Genomic DNA, 17,760 nt, shown 5'->3' on the forward strand with positions numbered 1-17,760 from the left:
GTTGAGAGTCCGCCTGCCGATGCAGGGGACACGGGTTCGTGCCCCAGTCCGGGAAGATCCCACATGCCGTGGAGCGGCTGAGCCCGTGAGCCATGGCCGCGGAGCCTGCGCGTCCGGAGCCTGTGCTCCGCAACGGGAGAGGCCACAGCAGTGAGAGGCCCGCGTACTGCAAAAGAAAAAAAAAAAAAAATTGAATTGAATTGTAGGACACCCAGTTGGTGTCTGGATATTTGGAGAACTGGTTGTTGGTGTTAAAATAACCCACGCATTTGGTGTCCGAAGTGTTGTGAGCCAAACCAGCTCAGAGTTGTGAATCAACCACCTCCCCAGGGGTCTCTCCCATCTTCATCTATTCTATATTTCCTGAGCCCAGGGTAGGTAGCGGGGGCACACCGTCATCCAACAAAGCCAGACTCCACAGCTTCACGTCTTTCACCCTCTGCAGCCTGAACCACTGGCCTTTATTCTCCTCTCCTTAGCCTGTTCCCAGTGGCCTCCACTCCTGCCCCTGGCCTGGGCCACTTCCAGCATCCCAATTTCTGAACCCCTCTGATTCTTCCATATTTACAATTCCCACTTGCTCCTTGTGTTATTCTTTACTGGCTCATCCTGGGAAGCATCTCAGCTGGTCCAGCCTGATCCCTGGTTACCCTGCATGGGACTCAGAAAGTAAGAAACTTTGTCTCTTATCTCGTGAAACCCATCAGCGAACGCATGGTCCTGGCATTCTCCAGGAACCCTCCGTGGATCTCCTGGCACGCTGGACTTCCAGGGAGCCAGGCAGGGCATGCAGGCTGAAGGAAGTCCAGCCAGCCAGCGTGTTCCCCCTTTATCATACCTGCCGCCCCTCCCCACACCTGTTCTGCCACCTTTCACATACCAACCCCCGTGCCATCCTTGGCCTAAAGAATTGAGAGCCGTAAACAGGAAGAGCATGAGGAATAAGAACCCTGATGGGAAACGCCTGCTGTGTAATAATTAACCTCTACCCACTTGGCCTCCGCCACTTCTCATCAAATGCTTTCAATACCTCAAAACTTCCAAATCACTTCCAGCAGCTCGGGGTGACATTTTCATGCCAAAAATAGTTTCAGAAGCATCACTTCCCAGATGTCTCTAGCTAGAGGAAGCCAGATAGTTTATTTTCAGCATTTGAGAAAAGTTTCAATTCTGAGGCGGGAGGAGTTTCAGCCAAGAAGTGCCCTGGGTTGAGAGCAAAACAAATTGCACAGCCCGTGAGGAATGTGCCCCTCCTCTCCTGGGCCTCCCAGAAACCCGTGTGCCCCTGGGCTGACTTTTATATCACCGCTTCCTCTGCTATAGCAGATCTAAAGAAAGAGAAACTCGGGGCCACACAAAAGCCTTTTCATTCCAATTATAGAAATGTTCATGGCGAAATGAGACTTTGGGTTTGCTTGAAAATACTCCAGTTTAAAAAAAGAAGAAAAAAAAAAGTAAGAGGAAGAGAAATAAACGAAATAAAGAGAAATAAATGAAAAAGTTAGCAAAACATTGATGATTCTTGAAGCTGGTGATGGGTATATGGGTACCATGCTCTCTACTTTCGTACATGTTTGGAATTTTTTTCATAATAAAAATATTTAAAGACTCCATTGCCAAGGGAGACAAACCCTTGGCAGTCTTTTCATCTGGAGTCATATGAGTTACTTATCCAGCAATTAGTCAAGGACATTAGTTACAGGCGAGTGAGCACAGGGTTCCTCTCTGGCAGGCAATGTATACAGCCAGCTATTTTTCAATCACACTAATTAAAATTAATGGAAAAAACGTTATACATCCAATTGATTCGCTGACTGCATTCATTCAGCACAAGTTTCCTGAGCTTACTATGTGGCAGGAATATACAGATTTAAAGCTTGGTGCTATAATCTGAGATCCAGCTTTGCTTTACTTGATGTGTGCCTTAATTAAGTAATTTAAAGTTTCTGTGTCTCATCTGTAAAGGAGGGCTGCTGTGAGAATTAAATGAGGGGACGCTTGCCGAGTAGCTAGCGTGGTGCCTGAGAGGATCGAAATAAATGACAGATTTCCCCACCCACCCATTCCCTGTAGTCTCAGTTGCTGGGGAAGACAGACGGACTAATCCAGCTCCCACAGAATTCAAGTTCCTTCTGCACTTTTTTGACTGATGACAGTACAGACACTTCCAGAGACAGGAGTCCACAACCTCACAAGGGATTTTTAAAGTAGCATCTGTTGTATTCTTCCAATGATAGAAATGATAAATGGCTGCTGTAGAAAAATTGGACGAGACAGAAGAGAACAAAGAAGAAAAGTAAAAATATTCATAAACTGAACAGACTTGTGGTTGCCAGGGAGGGGAGGAAAGGATTGGGAGTTTGGGATTAGCAGACAGAAACCATTATATATAGGATGGATAAACAACAAGGTCCTGCTGTATAGCACAGGGAACTATATTCAATATCCTGTGATAAACCATAATGGAAAAGAATGTGAAAAATAATATATACATGTATAACTGAATCACTTTTCTGTACAGCAGAAATTAACACACATTGTAAGTCAACTATACTTCAATCAAATTTTTAAAAAATATATCCATAAGCCCTCCAACCAGAAATGAATGCAATGGAAGACACTAACAGATATTTCCAACCCTTCCCCATTGCCACCTCCACTCTCAAGACTGGAAAACGAGATATTCACTTTCCCGGGCTCCCTTGTAGCTGGGGGCAGCCACAGGACACAGTTCTGGTCAAAGAGACATAAACAGAAATCTGCTGGGGCTCTTTGGTAGGCTCATGTTCTCAATAGAAGGGACAGACACTGCAAGCACCAGACAACCCCCCTTCCTCCTTCCTGCCTCAAATGTGGACACGGTGCCTGAAGCTGGGCAGCCATCTTGTGACCATAAAAAGCAGATTGCAGAGATGCCAGCCCAACATCACCATGCTGCTGATGCCAGGCCTTCAGACCCCAGGCAACTTATGAGAGAAAAATAAATCCCTCTATGCCTAAGGCACCATAAGTCAGGTTTTCCCATCCTGTGAGCTAAAAGCATTCCCAATTCACACACCACTTGTTAACATTTTTTTTGATGTATTTCCTACCAGTCTTAACAGAATTGAGAAGTCTTACATATAATTTTACATTCTGAGTTTTTTTCCTATGTTATGACGTCATAAAAATTTTCTCACATCACCAAAAAGCATTCCAAAACCCTATGTCAGTGTTTATCTATCATGTAACTTATATCATTTCCATGTTCCCAGAAATAGTTTCCAATTTTTCACTAGTCAATGAGACTGGGATGAACATCCTCATATATAAATCTTTGCTTGCATCTCTGAAAAATTCTCTTGTGTAGATTCTAGAAGAGGAATTACTGAGTCAAAGGACATGAATTACTAGGTCAAAAGCAGACTAGCTACGTGGCAGGAGTGGAAGGGAACTAACTGATAGTACCCTGGCCTTCCCCTCAGGGACACAAATCAGAAGTTAGCCAATCATCCAACACATATTTATTGAGTAGCTATTTCACTCCAGGCACTATGCTAGATGCTGGCAATACAATGACGACTGAAACAGACATGGGCCCTGCCCACATGGGAAATACCATTTCTCAGGTGGCCACCCAGAAAGATGGTGACTGGTTTTTATTGAGCCATGGCCAACTGATGAAAGGAGAGGCTCACCATAAAGCTAAAAAGCAAAAACCAAATGAGAAAACTATTTGCGATCTCTATGGAAAATATAAGGCTAATATGCTTAATATACAATTACAATCCGATCATATCATGACTGGTATGCTATCATCAAAAATGATGCAAAAAAAATATTTAGAGGCATGAAAAGATGTTCAGGATAGGTTTTAAAAATCAAAAGGCAGGGCTTCCCTGGTGGCGCAGTGGTTAAGAATCCACCTGCAAACGCAGGGGACGTGGGTTCGAGCCGTGGTCTGGGAAGATCCCACATGCCACAGAGCAACTAAGCCTGTGCACTACAACTACTGAGCCTGCACTCTAGAGCCCACGAGCCACAACTACTGAAGCCCATGTGCCACAACTACTGAAGCTCGCCTGCCTAGAGCCCGTGCTCTGCAACAAGAGAAGCCACCACAATGAGAAGCCCAGGAACTGCAACAAAGAGAGCCCCCATTCGCCTCAACTAGAGAAAGCCTGTGGGCAGCAACGAAGACTCAAAGCAGCCAAAAATAAATAAATTAAATTGAATTAATTTTTTTAAAAATCAAAAGGCAGATTTCAAACAGTATATAAAGTGTAAGCTTATTTAATGAAAATTAAAATTGTATATATTTTAGAAGACTAGAAGGTAAACATCAAAATGTTGACAGTGAATTCTCTAGTGGTGGGATTATAATTGATGTTTATTTTCTCATCTGCATTTTCAAAATCTCTATAAACTTGCATTACATTTTAAACAGAAGAGAGAAAAAAAATTTTTGAATGTTTTAAAAGCTACCACAGATATGCACCCTGTCTCTGCCGGACTACCCTCTCCTTATTCTCTGTTTTCCTTGTTCAAAGATCCTGTTTATTTTGCTTTTGTAATTCACTCATCAATGTTACTTAACACCCTCACTTCATGATCCTTTCAGACTTAAGCCTACCCAATGCCTTTTTAAATTTCAGATATTGAATTTTACAGTTTTGGAATTTCCATTTGGTTCTTTTTTTATAGTTTCTATTTCTCTATCAAGCTTTTCCTATCTTTTCTTTCATTATGAGCATACTTTCCTTTACAGCAAAAAGCACAGCTACAATAGCTACTTTAAAATCATTAACCAGTCACCTCAGGGTCAGTCTCTTTTGACTATCTTTTCTCTTGAAAAAGGATCACATCTTCCTTTTCTTTGTATGTCAAATAACTCTGGATTTCGTTTTGAATATTATGTTATGAAGACCCTGGATTATGTTATATTTCCACTACAGAGTGTTGATTTTTGTGCTCGTTGTGTCAGGTAATTAACTTGGTTGGACTAAAAATACAAACATGGTCTTTTGGCAAGGTGCTCAAATGTCATTTCACTTCTTTTATCCTTAGCTGATCTGCTTGTAGTCTGTCCTATGTACGTGTAATTTAGAGGTTGGCCAGAGATTTGTACAGAGTTTATAAAGAAGTCTTCCCTCGGGCTTCCCTGGTGGCGCAGTGGTTGAGAGTCCGCCTGCCGATGCAGGGGACACGGGTTCGTGCCCCGGTCTGGGAAGATCCCACAAGCCGCGGAGCGGCTGAGCCTGTGAGCCACGGCCGCTGAGCCTGCGCGTCCGGAGCCTGTGCTCCGCAACGGGAGAGGCCACAACAGTGAGAGGCCCGCGTACCGCAAAAAAAAAAAAAGTCTTCCCTCTGACTCTCACCTTTCCAAGATTCCCGCCTCACTTTCCAGTGGCTATGATTGCCCTCAACTCTGTCCTCTGAGTTTTCAGGCCAGAGATACTTCGGGTGTTCTACTGCACAGCTCACGCGGCGCTGACTGCAGTATGCTGAAAGGCATCTCGAAAATGAGAGACTCATCCTGTGCCATTCCCTTCCTCCGGGTGTTGACTCCTCTCTGGAATCTGTCTGCCTTTGTTTATTCTCCAGTGCTTCAGGTAAGATTTTTAGGGTTTTTTTGTTTGGTTTTTTTTTTTTGTGGTACGCGGGCCTCTCACTGTTGTGGCCTCTCCCATTGCGGAACACAGGCTCCGGACGCGCAGGCTCAGCGGACACGGCTCACGGGCCCAGCCACTCCGCGGCATGTGGGATCTTCCCGGACCGGGGCACGAACCCGTGTCCCCTGCATCGGCAGGCGGACTCTCAACCACTGCGCCACCAGGGAAGCCCTAGTTTATTTTTTATTAAAAAAATTTTTTTTTATCTTTTTATTTTTTGTCCAGAGGTTAATAGCTGCAGTCTGCAGGAGGATCAGTCTAGCTGGAGCTTACTTGGGCATACTGTAAGTGGAACTCACTGTGACTTACTCTCCTGGCTTCAATATTCAGTAGCCCCTTCTAGGTGAGGAGTCCCCATGGCCAAGAGGATGTGCTGCTCAGAGCATCCCTTCCTCCTGGGAAATGCCTCAGCGATTTCTGGCATCTGCCTCTGATCAGATTTTGGATAGGGTTGGGCACCCTTTGCCTTGGCACTCCAGAGGCTGTCCGGCAGGTTTGACCCTTAAGTGGTCGCCCGCAACGGGACAGTCAGAACTCAAGTTACATTTTTTTGAATCATCTCACTGGTAGCAAATCACTGAGCTATGAGGATGAGTTTACTTTCAAAAGCTGTTAAAAGCCACCTGGAGGGACTTCCCTGGTGGCACAGTAGTTAAGAATCCGCCTGCCAATGCAGGGGAATGGGTTCAATCCCTGGCCCAGGAAGATCCCACATGCTATGGAGCAACTAAGCCCGTGTGCCACAACAAGAGAAGCCACTGCAATGAGAAGCCCGAGCACCGCAACGAAGAGTAGCCGCCAATCACCGCAACTAGAGAAAGCCCGAGCGCAGCAACAAAGACCCAACACAGCCAGAAATAAAAATAAATAAATAAAATAAAACAAAAACCACTTGGAGAAAACAGTATTGTCCTTAGACCCAGGCCAGAGGGTCTTCTTCTCTGGGCCCCATGCTTTAATGGGCACTGTGACCCTCTGCTGGCTGCACCGCTCTCCATGGGCCAAGGAGTCTTTGGAACCAAGGGAACATGGTAACACAGTCTGTGACATCTCCCCTTTCCAAACTATGCATGCTATACCCAGCACCCAGAACTCTCTGACCCAATGGTCCCAACTCACTTCCAGGACCTGCATGGACCTCTTCCACAGATGTGGAAGGCAAAATAATGGCCCTTCAAACATGCCCATTTAAAATAAATGTTAATAGTTGGACAAGAAAGACGTGATCAAAATGTAAAGAAACAGGGCTTCCCTGGTGGCGCAGTGGTTGAGAGTCCGCCTGCCGATGCAGGGGGCGCGGGTCCGTGCTCCAGTCCGGGAAGATCCCACATGCCGCGGAGCGGCTGGGCCCATGAGCCATGGCCACTGAGCCTGCGCGTCTGGAGCCTGTGCTCCACAGTGGGAGAGGCCACAACAGTGAGAAGCTCGCGTACCGCAAAAAAAAAAAAAAAAATTTAAAGAAACAGATCTAAATTAGAACAGGGGAGCAATACACAGAGTGAGTAGGGAGCTAGAATGGATTAGGAATGTGGTGAAGACGACTCACGTCCCTTTTGAGAAGAGTATAGTAGTTAAGCGTGTGGACATGGGCACCAGGCAGAGTCTGCATTAAACCCCAACTCCACCACCTAACCTCTCTGTGGTTCAATTTCCTCGTCCATAAAATGGGGATACTCTTGTACTTTCCTCTTTGCGTAGCTGTAAGGATTAAATTAATTATTATGTGTAAAGCACTCTGTAATATGCCCAGCGTGTGGCAGTTGCTCAAAAAAGATTAGCAATTTTTATTAGCTTCTCCCAACTTCGAGGCTCAGAAATATCAGGGGAGGGGGAGGAATTGTATGGGAAAGACATAATCCAAAAATAAAATATGTCATGATTTTAAACAATCAGTGATGTGTATTAAAGAAGAATCCATTTGAAATTGACTCTGCGGACATTTTCCTTGAATGGCATTGAACGAGCAGAGGAGAAAATGCCATCCTAGCACATTACTTGGCTCTATTTACATAATGATAAATATGTAAACTCTGTTTCTTGGAGATCAAAAGATAACTGTGGAAAGTTGACAGAAAAGAAAAGATGTTTATGAAGCTCAAATGCACATAACGTATCCAAACTTTGTTATACAGCAGAAACTAACACAACATTGTAAAGCAATTATACTCCAATAAAGATGTTAAAAAAAAAAATGAGAACAGGAAGAGGTTGGAGGTTGTATAACCCACAACGAGAAGTCAGTAGAAATGTCTAAAATCAATGCATTGAGAAGTAACCACACAAATCTATCTTTAGAGGTGTAGGGTGACCACCAGAAGAACTAAAAACAGAACCACTTCAAGTGGTAGATTCCAGATTGCTTGCCGAAGACGGGAAGGCAATTAACAGCATTTAGTTTACTTGGTATTTTTCCAATAACAATCTCTAGTCCCTAAAGCAGCCTCAGGGGGCAGGCTATGTGGGTTCAAATCTCAGCTCACTTATCTTGGTCCAATCACTTCACCTTTCCAGAATTCAGTTTTTTCATCTGCCAAGTGATGAAAACAAGTGTGCCTACCTACCAGGGTGATTGTGAGCCTCTCCATTCTCAAAGGATTGGTTGGAGCTGGGTTTTGAGGCAATTCAGCTTCCAGCAGAGCCTTTGCCTATTTAATTCTGAATCCGAAATTGAAGTGAATATGTTAACAGAGCAGATTACAAAAGCATGCAGCTTGCTGGCCAAAGAGCTCAGATCTCTCCAGCGGCTGTCAGCTGGGGTTGGGCCCCATGGGCAAAGGGACTGGCGGCTCAGCAAGATTTGCTCCTCCTGACTTTGACCAGATGAGCTGGCTTTCCCAGCTCTAACATCCTGTGACATCCTTAGTGGCTTCCCACTTGCTTTTGTACCAATCTCACAGGATACTAAACATGCTTAATAAAGTTGTCTCACCCATCTGGTGCTCAGCACATGACAATATTTCCAAATCATTTGTATTCTCAGGAAATAAAATAATACTTTGAGTACCAGATGCTATACTAGCAAATCATTTTCATACATACATACATGTACATATACACATCCATATATATTTACATATAATTCATAAATATTTTTATATATTCTGCTCAACTGATCTCTACAACTGCCCTTTGGTAGACGTAAACCAAAGGAAGGTCAAGGAGATTAGTTGATTCGCCAGAAACTACACAGTTAGCAAATGGTTGAACCAAGATTCAAAGCCCAGGCTGCCAAGTCTAAGACTCTTTTGACTGTAAACCATGATGTCCGTATGACACCTTTAACATTCTTCAAGATTTCCCCTGAAAGTCTGGCACATAAATCATTCAATTCAAAGAGCTAGCTGGCCCTGGTCAATACAGCAGCCACCAACCACATGTGACCAGTGAACCCTTGAAATGTAGCCGGTCCAAATTGAAATGCGCTGAAGTATAAAATATACACCAATTTCTAAGACTTAGTACAATGAGAAAAATATGAAATAGCTCATTAATAATTTTTATATTGACTACATGGTGAAGTCATAATATTCCAGATATACGGAGTTGAATACAATGTTGTTAGAATTAATTTCACCTGTTTCTTTTTTCAGTGTGACTATTAGAAATATTTTAATTCTATATATGGTTCATGTTACAGAATTTTATCTCTCTATTGGACAGAGCCAAGCTAGACTGTTCAATTAACAGAGACATCTGTGGATCAACAGAAAAAACACTGGTGGAGAAGTCAGGAAACCTGAGTTCAAGTCCTAGCTTTGACATCGTCTAGCTGTGTGGTCTTAAGCAAACCCCTCACCCTCTCTGAGCCTCAGTTTCTCCTCCCTAAAATGAGGGACTAGATCAGATTATTTCAATGAGCCCTTCCACCCTGACAGTCTAAGTTTGTACCAGCAAATCTCTCAGCTCTCGGCACTTACTAACATCTTTGTCTTGTGGGAATTTCTCAGCCAGGAGTTCTATCTGCCCCATCTTGGTCATAAACTCCTTGAGGATAGAACAGCAGTAAACTATCACCTCTCTGTCCCCCAGCCCCAGTCTCACTGCACTGTAGCAAGCACACAGTAGGCACTTAATCATAACTTGTTGGTTTGAAACATTTAAAGTCTATTATTAACAGTCCCTGCTTCCTTTTCCTTCATCTCTCCATTCCCCCTCCCCCTGCCACCCAGGATTTCCCCAAAGATTCACATATTACAATTCCAAGGAGCGTGAAATAAGAGTGTAGTTTGGCAAAAGTTTAAGCAACTCCTTGTCACCCTATATGCATCGGCAAAGTGTAAAGCTGAAGGGTGGGTGTCACCTTCCAGCCCAGGGCTTGGGATCCTACTAGGATCATCAGAGGTTGCAGAATACAAACAGTGGACAACTTTTTGTTCTGAGTCTGTTTTCACCCATGTTGAATAGGCCTCCCAAGTCACATTGTTAATTATGAAACTAATTTGATTAACATTAAAACGCAAGTGAATTCACTTCCTGAGCAGTTCCTCTAGTTTCTGCTTTTAAGACTATGTTCTGAATTTAGTTAGATTATGAATTGCCTGAGAACAGGTGCAGGGCCTTGAGCATCTTGATATTTGGTGCCCTCATGGCACTGGGCAAATTGGAGAATGTCAAAAAAAAATAAATAAATCTTTTTGGCAACAGAGAGTTAAATAGAAGCCGTCATCAACTTCAGGAACTTGGGCTGAGTGAAGTCTTCATTTAGAGCTAATGTAAACTGAACTGTGACCAAATGCTAGCACCCCGGGCTAGGACATGTGGCATTTAATCCTCTTAACCATGACGCAGGTTACTATTATAATGCCCTGTTCAGTTTACCTGGGAAGTTCGTTCATTTCAAAAATGTGTTTTGAGCTCCTACTTTGAGTCAGACACTTCTAGGCATTGGGGTCTATATTCAAATGAAAGGGAGATAATAAACAAATGAACAAAAAAACAATATCAGTTCCACTCCTAGATATATACCCAAAACAAGAGAAAATAAGGACCCAAACAGAAACTTGTACACTTCACAGCAGCACTATTCACAATAGCCAAATGGTAGAAACAACTCTGAAGTGTCCATCAACCAATGAATGGATAAGCAAAATGTAGTACCTACGTACAATGGAATGTTATTTATCCTTTAAAAAGAATGAAATTCTGACACATGCTGCAACATAAATGTATCCTGAAAGCCAGACACAAAAGGACAAATGTTATGATTCCACTTATATGAGGAACCTAGAAATAGACAAATTCATAGAAAGAAAAAGTGGGATAGATGGACTTCCCTGGCGGCCCAGTAGTTAAGACTCTGCGCTTCCACTGCAGGGCCCATGGGTTCAATCCCTGGTCGGGAAACTAAGATCCTGCATGCCGAATGGCGCGGTCAGAAAAGAAAAGGTGGGATAGAGGTTACCCAGGGCTGAGAGGAGGAGGGAAGGGGGAGTTATTATTTAATGGGTGTAGAGTTTCTGTGTGGGATGACGAAAAGTTCTGGAAATAGATAGTGGTGACGGTTACACAACACTGTGAATGTACAATGGCACTGCATCCTACACTTAAAAGTGGTTAAAATGGTAAATTTTACATTATGCATATTTTTACCACAATAAAAAAATCAATTTAAAAAACTAACAATTTCAGATAGCAGCATGTAAATGGGGTGAGGTGATAGAGATTAAGGGTGAAGATGGAGCTATTTTAGGGGGCATTATCAAGGCAAGTCTCTTTGAGAAGCTGACATTTGAACTGAGACTTGAAATGTGAGAAGGGGCAGCCATGTAGAGAATGACCCAGGGGAAGGATGCTGCAGGCAGAGACAACAGCCAGGGAGGGGCTCTCCAGCAGTTGAAGGAGCCCAGTGTAGCAGACTTGTTCAAAAATATTCATATCTACATGGCTCATTATAGCTAAAAACTTTGAACAACTCTGTTGTCCATCACCAGTAAGATGGATACACTAGATGTTATACGTTCACACAATGAAGTGCAATACAGCAATAAGTTAGGACTATACACAATGACATGGATGAATCTCACAAACATAAGTTAGAAAAGAACACATCCGGGGCTTCCCTGGTGGCGCAGTGGTTGGGAGTCCGCCTGCCGATGCGGGGGACGCGGGTTCGTGCCCCGGTCCCGCCAAAAAAAAAAGAACACATTCAGGGAATTTCCTGGAGGTCCAGTGGTTAGGACTTGGCACTTTCACTGCCGAGGGCGCGGGTCCAATCCCTGGTTGGGAAACTAAGATTCTGTAAACCTCGCGGGGGCAGCCAAAAAAAAAAAAAAAGAACACATCCAGTAAGACTGTATTCATATAGAACTAAAAATAAACATAATTACATTGTTTGAGGATGCATACTGTTGGAGGACAAAGAGAATGAAAAGTGCCCACTGAACTGAGAGTATCTTGAGACTGAAAAACGAAGCAGGCCCTGCATACACTCAGTGGGTCAGTGTATTATAGGCGGACTTGCTCACAGAGTGGGATCAGGCAGATGACAGTCGGAAGCATTCACGGCTGCGCTCTACAGCACAGAGGGGCCACTGGGACAATTTTATAGTTAACCTAGCGAAAGGGGGCACATGCTTGGAAGCACAGAGCGCTCTCCTGAGTGAAGATTTATGAATGAGTAACTAGCCTGCTGGGCATTGGGAGTAAGTCAGCCAAGGTCTTCATCATCGTTTGGGAACTAAGAGCACAGAGGCCACCTGGACCTAACAATCATTAAACATTATCTATTAACTACAAAGCCCTCGACAGAGAAGAGATTTGCTACATAGTACAGCCCAAGGTAGGGTCAGTGGAAGGACAGGAGGAACCAAACGGGCCCAAGATTGTGTCAGTTGTGCTAACATCCAGACGCATAGAGATGTACTAAAAGTCTAAAGTAAAGCAAGGATAGTATTATTATAAAAGCCAGGATAGGGCTTCCTTGGTGGCGCAGTGGTTGAGAGTCCGCCTGCCGATGCAGGGGACGCGGGTTCATGCCCTGGTCCGGGAAGATCACACATGCCGCGGAGCGGCTGGGCCCGTGAGCCATGGCCGCCTGCACGTTCGGAGCCTGTGTTCCGCAACGGGAGAGACCACAACAGTGAGAGGCCCGCGTACCGCAAAAAAAAAAAAAAAAAAAAAAGCCAGGATAGTAGTTATCTGGAGTGGGAGGAGGGGAGATGAAGATGGAATTGTGATTGGCAGTTGGGGGGTGGGTGGGCTGGGACTTGCAGGGTGTTTACAATGTGCTACTTCTGGACCTTGGGAGGGAGAATACATAAGTGTGCTCTTTATAATTAGTTAAATTATACATATGTGTACTTTTAAAATTTTATTTATTTATTTATTTTGGCTGTATTTTAGTCACGGCAGGCGGGATCTTTTAGCTGTGGCATGCGGACTCTTAGTTGTTGAATGCATGCAGGATCTAGTTCCCCAACCAGGGATCCAACCCGGCCCCACCCACCCCCACCCCCACCCCGCATTGGGAGCCCGGAGTGTTACCCCCTGGACCACCAAGGAAGTCCCCATATGTGTACTTTTTATATAAGTAAGAGTCTGGGGAAAGATATGTAACAAATACATAACATAGTATTAAGATTCAGATACAAAGAATTACCAAAAATCAATAAGAAAAAGACAAATGTATTAGTCAAGGTCCAGTCAGGTGACAGAAACCACACAGTAATTTGAACTGGGAAAGCATAATGTAAAGTATTGTTATCTAATAGTAGAGGACTTTTAGAGTAATTAATGACTAAGGTGTAAAGAGAATGCCCAAGAATGAAGCAATAGCTGATATAGGGAACAGGCCTTACCTATAGGACTGAGGCAGAGCGCCCAAGGAAAGAACAAATCTGGAAGAGATTCAGACCTCATGAGAGAAGATGTTGCTCCACTAGATGGGGGAGAGGTTTGCTGAGATGCCATAGGCCAGGGCTGACAAGCAGAAAACTGCCTACTTGGGTGAGAACAAAACTCACTAGGGAACTACTTAATGGAGAAGAATAGCTGGGAAGCCACCCTGTGGGTGCCAACAGAACTCACTTAGAAGATGCCCACGTGGTGCCCCTGAAACTCACTGGGAAGCTGCCCACAGGGGTGACTCTAAAACTCAGTAGCATGAGCACGACTGTTTGTCCCACATACCACTGGTCACTGAACATTGCTAGCCACTACGCATCGCAGGAGCACGAAAAGGACACGGAAATCCTGAAGAGAAGCCCCCTTCCTCCTGCAGTTTCCCCCAAGCACGCTCTACAGACAAGGCTGATTATCATGCCAGCTGGCAAAGGGGAAATATTTACAGGAGTCCATCTTAACTATCAAAAGCAGGGCAATGAATAGTGGCTTTAAGGCTGAGACACAATAAATTGTTAACTGACACCACAAACAAATAACCCAGACTATCCTTAGAAGGATAGAAAAGAAACTAGTAGAATACCTATCTCCAGGGAGAAGTTTGACTGACAGCAAGGTAAAGGTGCGTGCTTTCCATGGGCAGACCCCAGGGGAACTGCCAGGAATGAGACGCCCACAAAGAAATCTACCCCAGAGAGTCAGATGTCATCTGCCAGAGGTCAGATACATCACCTATAAAAGGCTGGATTTCAGAGCATCAAACACAGAACTGAGATGGGGTGGCCAACCAGAGGAGGCATCCCCCACTCTGTGGAACTGCAGGGGGGTCCCCAGAGAGAGGATCGCAAAAAAAAAAATCCACAAAATCACCTCACAGGACAGTCATCCTTAGATTTCCACTACTTCAGTAGTAATCTGGCACCAACGTCAGATTAGTAGTGAAGTCACCAAAAACAATCTTTCCCTCCCCCTGCCCCAGCCCTAGAGGGACCCAAAACAGGGCCCAGGGAGTGGGGATGGAGGGAAAGGAGAAAAAGAGAAGATGCCAACCTTGTGTCCTCCCCACTCTGCAGGCTTCTGAGCCTGGGAAAAAGGGAAACTTTAAATTGGATGAAAGTCTGAAGGTTTTACATCAGACTGGACTGGGGCTTTTTATTACCCTGTCTGCCAAACCCACCAGTTGTGGGGTTTTTCTAAGTTTTTTAACTTTTGTTTTATATACAAAGAGGTAATATTGTTTCTGCATAAGGTAGATTCCTGGATGACCCATTCAAGGAAGTTCACTTAGTCCAACTTATTCCACCATGAGGCCAGCCCATAAAGATGGTGAATGATGAGGTAAGCCCTCCTGCACCTCCAAATGATGTTCATTCAGTTTTCCAAGGCTGATTTCTATCAGTCCTCTTTCGTAATTAAATAAAGTGTTTTGTGGGGTTTTTTCCTGGAAGAATTAAGGCCTTCCTATGCATAAATATTGTTTCTGCCACTGTTGCTAAAAAACTCCTTTGTGATATTAATCCCCACTGGAGACCAACCCTCTCTATGTCAAACAACAGAGGTGCTCATTTCACTTGAAAGATTGTTTTTAAAAACCTCCAAATTCTTCCCAATTCAAGACAGTTTATATTGTCTCAGTGATCCCCAGAGTTCAGAAGCATTGAAACTTTTTTTTCCATCAATAAAAGACAAATTTAGCTAAAATACATGCCACTACAAACATTAAGCGGCCTGAATCGCTCCCCTTTGGCTAATAAACATTGCAGAAATTCCAACAGGTAAACTAATCTGAACTCCTACTGTCTTGTCAGGAGAAGATGCATAAAAAATAATCCTGATTTACCCCTATTATTGAAAAAAGAGAAAGAAAGAAAACAAGCCCGAAAAAGATCTTCAAAAGCACTCATAAAGCTGTAAGTTTCTGCCAAGCTCTTATGGGTTTTTTGAAATCTTATCATTCACAGCACCGCAGCACACTTCCCTGTTTCTGCCATCAATTTGCACCTGGGTTGGTGGATCCACTTTCAAGACCAACAAAGAATAACTTCTTTAGATTCATGCTGGAAAAGACCTTACCTTGTTCCACTGAGCTCATAAACTGCTGGGAAGCATAGGGGTTTCTCAGTGTAGGTTCACAAGTCGGTCTCTAAGAAGATATCTACCCCATGCAAACACCCAGTGAACCAGACTCTTTTCTTAAAGCGTTTAGTAGATATAACAACACTGGTAATATTGATAAAATGAGTGCACCAAACCCCTCTCTGTGCAATATCACTATGAGTGAAAGCTTCAGACACACACATTAACAAAGTGACCAAAGTTACTCAATGATCCTATTTTCCTCACAAGAAGCCAAAACTTAAAGAAGCAACTCCATGACCCGTGCTGCAGGTAATATACTTTCAGTCTAAACTGTCCTGGAGGCCTGTGACAATGTTTACAGCTCTGTAAAAAGGGACAATAAAATCGTTAAAAGAATTTTCCGAGGTCAAACTAAAAATGTATCACTATCTAAATGGTGCTTGATGAACTAAAATTCTAGTTAAAAAAAAAAAAAGTTATTTAATGAACAGTGACTTTCTGAGTCACTGGTGTCTCCAAGATACTTTTGTGGGGGGGGGGGTTGTTTTGTTTTGTTCTGGGCTTAAAGAACAAACATTCATTTCCCAAAGATCTGGAGGCTGGGAAGTCCAAAGTCAAGATGCCTGCAGAAGAGGTGTCTGGTGAGAACCCACTTCCTGAGTCTTAGAGGGCTGTCTTCTGCTGTGTTTGAGTGAGGGAGCTGAAAAATATGGAACACTTCACGAATTTTCATCTCGTCCTTGTGCAGGGGCCATGCTAATCTTCTCCGTTTCATTCCAGTTTTAGTACTATATGTGCTGCTGAAGTGATCACTTCAAGACACCTTTGGATCTTAATCACTCACTTGTTCTTTGATCAAATGGAAAACCACTGCATTAATTCCGTTTGGGCAAGTTGTCACTATGACCTTACTTGGTCTTGCTGCTTCTTGCTGGAGAGATTTTTCTCTACTCCTGTCTCTATAACTCAGGGGCTTGTACCAGTGATCGTGACCTGACTGTAAAATTCTAGTTTCTAAAAAAGCAGAATGCAAGCCTATTGGTTGGTCTAGAATGAGTTTGTCTCAAAACATGTTTTGTTAAATACATTGATTTCCTGAGCTGACCACTGACCAAAGTAATATTCTGCTGTCCCTGTCATTAGTAGCTTTAACCTGCTTTTCTATCTCCCGATCCAAGGCTGTCCCCAAAACTTCACTAGATGAAACTTAAGTCAAAATACCCAAGTTCTGAGGACTGCATCTATCTCAAAAAAGAACATGACATTCTAATTTATTTAAACCTCACTTTACAGATAATGTTGGCTCAGAATTAAACAAAAACTTAAATAGAAAACTCAATCAAACAAGTTATTCACATGAAGTCATAAACCAGCAACCATCCACCCATGCACCCACCCACTCATTCAGCCCACAAATATTACTGAGCACTTACAAAGTGCCCACGTGCAGTATTAATTGCTTGGAATGGCTCTGTGAGGAAAACAGACAAAATCCCTGCCCTTACGAAGCTCCCATTATAGTGGGGATGGAGGGAGGAGTGGGGGAACAGAGAAGGGTGCTGCCCGGCTGGTGCCAGTACCTCTGAAGGGGGTTCAGTGAAGCTGCTTCTGCAGGTGTTAACAACACTGCAAAGTGGATTCAGCTGCTGCTACAGGAAGGAACTGCCACTGCTGGGGTGAAGATCTGTAGCTGGAGAGATGTTCACCGGAACAGGAAGCAAACTGGGAGGAGCAAGTCCCTTCCTCCTCCTCCATCCTGCAATCTCCCTCAGGCATTGTCTATGCAGAGTCTGACGGGGACCAGCTGGCAAAGCAGAAATGTAGTTTGCAGAGTCCCAGCACCAGCATCGCAAAGAATATAGGAAGGTGAGTTGGAGCTAAAATAGCTTGTTAACTGGCACAATAATGAAAAGATAGTTTAGGTTAGAAGATGATAAGGGCTTTGGGGGGAAGAAAAGAGCGAGGTAAAGAGGATCAGGAGAGTGTTACATTTTAAATAGGTCGATCAGGGTGGGCCTCATTGAGAAGGTGATTTTTGAGTTATAACTTAGAGTGATGAGAGGCACCACTAATCTAACAATGGTCCTATCCAAGATGTCTTCCAGTCAGTCACTGCACTGCCAGTAATTGTCCAAGGCCAGCAAAATTCACTCCTTCAGGCCTTTCTTACCCGGATTTATATCTGAGACAG

General features: G+C 43.7%; 1 non-coding gene across 1 annotated transcript; it reads right to left on the reverse strand.

The window, feature by feature from the left end:
* Positions 1-16,272: 16,272 nt before the first annotated feature.
* LOC114900078 lies at positions 16,273-16,382 on the reverse strand. The gene has a single exon (XR_003794705.1). It is a non-coding gene; the product is annotated as a U6 spliceosomal RNA (small nuclear RNA).
* Between the last annotated feature and the right edge of the window lie 1,378 nt (positions 16,383-17,760).

This window comes from Monodon monoceros, unplaced genomic scaffold, assembly GCF_005190385.1.
Source record: "Monodon monoceros isolate NGI ecotype Baffin Bay Population unplaced genomic scaffold, NGI_Narwhal_1 Super_Scaffold_18, whole genome shotgun sequence".
Taxonomy (NCBI): domain Eukaryota; kingdom Metazoa; phylum Chordata; class Mammalia; order Artiodactyla; family Monodontidae; genus Monodon; species Monodon monoceros.